The sequence below is a fragment of the Pangasianodon hypophthalmus genome, chromosome 7 (genome assembly GCF_027358585.1).
Source record: "Pangasianodon hypophthalmus isolate fPanHyp1 chromosome 7, fPanHyp1.pri, whole genome shotgun sequence".
In the NCBI taxonomy this organism is placed as follows: Eukaryota; Metazoa; Chordata; class Actinopteri; order Siluriformes; family Pangasiidae; genus Pangasianodon; species Pangasianodon hypophthalmus.
Window position 1 is genome coordinate 20,887,182 of NC_069716.1, and position 6,015 is coordinate 20,893,196.

Sequence of the window (6,015 nt, forward strand, 5' to 3'; positions counted from 1 at the left end):
CGACTCCCTGGTGTGCACAATTAAGTGTCTTAAACACCTTTGTGCACCTCTGTGTTTGTTTTCCTCTTTTGATATTGACGCGTTGTTTGTTTTTGGTCATGCATCCAATTTGATGTTCATGCTTTGTGTCAGTAGAATTAACAAACTGAAAAAAGTATTGTTTTTTCCTCGAAATTACAATAAATTACAATAAATAAGCAATAAATTACAAACACAGGTTTTAACAACTTTAAGTAAATGTGCAACAAAATATTTTCCAATTTTAAGTGAATGTGTGATCAAGTCCAAATCATATCTGAATCATACGTTAATCAGAATTTAATTAACATATTTGTCCAAACGTGCAAATACACATTTGGAGACTTTAACTGCTGAAATAAATCCCTGAGCTCGGCTGGAAGATGAGTAATAGAAAGTGCTAACAGTTTGATAGATCTTGGCAGGAAGCTTTTGCTAAGGGTTCTTTCAGGGGGGGAAAGCATGCACGATCTTTATCGATGGCGACTTCTAATTTGTTTTATTTCTGGAGATGACATGAGCTGACAGGCTGAGAGAAACTGGCGAGTGGAAAGGAGAGAGAGAGCTGGGCTGTGAGTGGAACTTGCTAATGTTTGGCACAATGGTCGGGTTGCATCTCAACTCATTAACTGTCTTTTCTCACAAGGCCACAGCATCACGAACCACTCCATGCCCAGTCCATGTGTGCCAAATTCACAGTAACGTTCAGGATTAGAAAACAGACTTTTATAGACATACTGTACATATGAATGATAGTGTGGAGCTACTGGATCCTCGCGGTACAAGTAATTCCTCAGTGAGTTTTGGAAATCTTCACTTATCTACTGTAAGCCTGTTTGTTTGTGTCATTCCTGGTCACTTCAAACGCTGCAACCTGGTGTGTTCAGTGTTAGACTCTGTATAGAGCTTAGGATGAAGATCCCAGGTGGCACTTTTATAAGTCACACAGAGTTCCTGATCCGTGTAATTAGTTTGCCTGTGGAGGATTTCAGCACGGTACGCACAGACTCGCACTCACTGGGGAAGGGATTTTAAAGCACCTCAGTGGCCTTGTACCCTGAAGGCTAAAACAGCAGTCTGAAGCTTTTAATATTACATGAATACAAGATGTTTAATGAGCACAAAAACGGTTATAACCTCAGACACTTGTAAACAAAACAATAACAATGAAATTCAGCTTAACACAAAATTCAGCTTGTGGTAGAGCTTGCCAAAAGAGTTTCTGGTAGACTTTTCTAATAAGAATGTATGTTATAGGACAAATTGCCACAGGCATTATAGCATTAACTAATGTCTTTCCTCCACATGTTTTCACCTGTATGGAAACTATGCAAAAAATGTCATAGCTCACCATATCCCCCAGGCAACCGGAGGCATATCGAGCATATGGAGGAGTGTGAGGAGAGCTTACAGCACCTCCATCAAATGGAGTGAAATGACTCATTCACTACAAAATGTACCATGCCATTCCATCATAGCCATATTTATGGCATCAATTGACAATTTCATCACTGCTGACAAACAAATGACAGACATGTTGACACATCGACAGGCAAAAATTCCCCACCCCAGCTGCAATGTATTCCTTTGAAAGCTTGGATATGACAATAGTTTGCAGCAGGTCTCCGCAGCCTAGACCGATAGAGATTCATAATTTTATTTGCCACATTTGCTACAGTGGAGTCACAGCATGTTCCAGGCCCTTGATTTATTGATTGGGGGGTTGAGCACTGCTATTATTCCTGACAAATTTGACAGCGTGGCTGTTCCATAGACGCTTAGAGTGTTATCTGTTTGAAAGCAACCACAGGAACCGGTCCAACTGGTAACATATGTTCAACTGTAACACAGAGACCTCTTGTGGTTTCTTATGGCAGTTCCTGAAAATGGCATATGATCCTGGGATATATGACTACAGTAGAGAGATATGATATAGCTGTTGCAGTTTTCAAGCATATAGTTTTTCACTATTCACACAATATTAGCAATTAGTGAAGAAGCATCCAGCTGGCTTGTATATGGGCTGGAGTTAGTGTATGTGTGAGGCAGGCCATCTGTAGGCCTATACAGAGTGTTGCTGTTATCAGGCTGGTTTAGGCCTGCATTTGGTTACAGCTTATATGTCCAGGTACTCTAAATTGAAGAAAAAAAAAGAAATGAAATGAAAAAAATCAAACCGTAAGTAAGAACTGAACCTTTGGCTAGTTTTAGTACCATATGTGTCAGTTTAACCATGTATGCTAAGATGGACTGTATCTGAAAATCAAGAGTTTAAAGCTGATCTTATTACTTTGCTCCATCTGTGAATGGGTTTTTGGTAGAGTACGTTAAAAAATCTTGCAGATAAAAAGGGAGGGCAATAAGGGGTAACTAAGGGGTTGGGGGTGGGGGGTGGGGGGTAGTTAACCACACCTTTTAATCAAAGCTGTTTTCCCCAGGGTGCAATTTTCACCTTTTTTGTTCTAAGCCTAAGTGGCATGGAACACCTCACAAGTCCCAAATAGCACATGGCAATAGGTTGGGTTTCTGAATACATTCATTAAAAAAAAAAAAAAAAATCCCTGAAAATCGCTTTGACAATGAAATGGAATTTGAAATAAATAAGAAGCGCATTTCACACATAACCCAGGCGGGATGGGAGCAGATGTAATGGCAACACGCTATTTTCCAGCGCCTTTAATGAATATGCCGTCCATTAGAGAGCAGGGCACAGATAGAAGGCTGGAGCGTTCACATGGATAATAATGCACTGAGGGACTGAGAGACATTCAGGTGTGTAGAGAAAACCCGCTCATTCCCGCCGTCTGAAAGAGCTGTCCCATTGCCTCCAAACCGACACTGTACATGCATTAGCAGATGTTATGGGAAGCATTTATGGCCCATTAGGAGGATCCTAAGTCACAAGACTGATTATTTCTTTCGTAGAAAGTCACAAGACTTCTTATTTATTCATTGCTTTGTTAGTGTGTATTTCTAGATGTTCCCTAGGGGAGCTATTAGGCTCATGATCTAAAATCATATTGTTTTGTAAATAATGACCTCTGTAGTATTTGCACTAGGACACAGTCGACACAGTTTAGTTTAGTCAGCCGACAACATAAACCGTCCGAAATTCAACAAAACATAGGTTTCAGAATTTGTTAAGCTGTATGCAAAAAAAGAAAACAATCTTTTTTATTCAGTTGGTAGTCCAACTGTAAAGCCTTCACAAAACTGCTGAATCGCGTTATCCTGGTTGGATAAACAGATGTCCATGTATACAAAATAATCCGTAGGCCTATACACAAATTAATTGACGAACGATCATTCAAACAAGATGAGCACATCACTTAGACAAACCGATACACAGCTTGATCACCGCTGACTTTTTCCACTTTAAAACATTTAACAAGTGATTTTATGTATGCAGAGGCAAGTGCAGGTAGAAATGCGACTGCGTTAGAAGAAATCTGATTTATTATGATAACTTTTATTATGATAATATTATGATTTTTTGCAACACATTCCTGCACATATTTATAACTTTATGCGCCTCAAACTAAAAACCTTAAAGTAATGGCATAAGACTAATAAGCCTACATTACGCATGCCTGCTCTCTCATTTGTCTATTTACATTTACATTTATGGCATTTGGCAGACGCCCTTATTCAGAGCGACTTACAATGATCTCTATCTGTCTGTCTGTCTGTCTGCCGACTGAGCGGGGAAGTCGAATAGACTGCGTTCATTATTATTATTATTATTATTATTATTATTATTATTATTATGATGTCATCATTATTATTGATATCACCATTATCATCATCATTATTATAGTCTAATCATTATTATTCATTTTTATTATTGACATCACCATTATTATTATTAATTATTATTATAGTGATAATGATAATTATTATTGTTGTTGCTCTCTATCCCTTTTCCCTTCTTTCTCCTAGAATTTTTCTTTTTTTACTTGTTAGATGTTGGATGGGGAAGGTCGTTCTAAAATAAATAAACATAACATTTAACCTTTTTTGGCTAAATATTTAGTTAGTTAATTAATAGCTAGCTAGTTGTTTAATATTTAGTTTAAATGTGTTATTTACGGCCAGTGCATGAATGGCATATTTACATCAAAAACACTGCCAACCAGCAGCGTCGCCCTGCTTTACTCCAGCACTGAGAGTCATAATGACACAGAGGGGATTTTCTACCCAGTTACACCACCAGCATAATTATCCCTTTTCATTTTCGATTTAAAAATGTGTCTAGCTACTTTATTTAACCATTAACTTCATTTAACTATTGTTATGTTATGTATAATATATATAAATATAAATATATAATATATATAAATGTAAAAGGAACAGCAGTTTAATAATACACAACCGTGCTATGGCTATGCATGTTAAATATTATACATTTAAAAAATATATATATAAAAAAAACCCAAACACAACCGCTTAATTGTTTGAAGAACTGAGAGAATCTAAGACCTCTTGGAAAGATTTCAGAGAAGCCGGGGTACTTAATTCCTCCACCTTTTCTTGCTGGAAGACTACTGGTATGAAGTGTTAAGTGCAGGTGGGTCAGCACCTCTATTTGCAGGAAAGGGGCTGTAACAGGACGCTGTGTTGACTACAGCTCTGCCAGCGTGTTGTGCTGCTTTCTTTTCCCTTTCAAGTGCTTCCTCTCGGGCCACGGAGATCCTCCCAGGTGGCTGCTAAATGCTCTGGGAACCGTGTGACATCACTGCAGGGGACTGACCTGCACTTATCCCACTGCATGGCCAGGTATTGTCCTGACATGTCAAACAGCCATAGAGCAAGTGATCCTCTTACATCCGCTCAGCCGTTCCACAAGGGCGCAGATTGAGGGAAGAGAGAGAGTGTGTTCCCCACCCCGCCAAGTGAGCAGAGAGGCTGAGGAGGAAAAGAGGCCACAACAGGGCACACATCACCAATCAGGATGTCAATCACGTATCTCTGCTGCTCTTATTTGGCAAGAACAGAGCCCCACTAATCATTCTCTCCGCATGGGCCACAGTGAAAGTGCACGTCTGGGTAACTTGACTCAGCGCTAAAAGGGTCACTTGTTAACCATCAACATGAGCTCATGGCACCTCGAGGGTGAGAGACCGTGTAGCCAAAATAAAGACTTTCATCCCCCCCGGGATTCAGTATAGTATCCTTATATAAATACAGGTACACTTCAGAAGAATGGAAATATTACGAATTGCTTATGCACTTGGTGTCTGATTCTAATCAGTCTAAAACGTGGCATAAACACAGAACCTGTTATCACTGACTGGCTAATCTGATCGGCCAGTCCTACAGTCAGCACAATTTTTGTAATGGTAAAATGCTATTATAGTATGTCATTTTAGACACAGTCTACAAGTAGAGAAAATTAATCTTCACGTTTTGCTTTGTGCCTCAGCTTCATCGTCACTGCTCTGCCCCCTACTGGACACATACACTTACAGTGGAGCTGCATTTCCAAAACCCTTAATCTACAGGATGTCCCCAAAGTCTCCATACATAGGGAAGTTAACACTTTAGCAAAAATGTCTTCCAAAATGTTTCATACTTAGTATATAATATGTATATTTTTCAGATAGCCTTTAAGAATGCCTTTGACAAAATCATTCTCATGGCTGGATCGGGAAGCTGTCACAAGGTTGCGATGGACTTTAACAGGAAACATGGCAAATACATCACACACAACACTGCTGCCAAACTTAAATTCAGAAAGACTGGAAGTGTTGCGGACTAACCGAGAAGTGGACGCCCACGAACATTCACTGACGAAGGCACAACCGACGTGGTACAGGCATACATAGTCCTCTATGTATGGAGACTTCTGGGACATCCTGTATACTCAGGTCCATTTTAATAGACTTAAGTTCAATCTACACAAATTCTCTCCCTCTTTCAATCAACTCTGAAAGCACAAAAAAGCAGTCCACTCCAAGGCACCTGGTTATGTATAACGCTGTGCACTAATAATCCAAA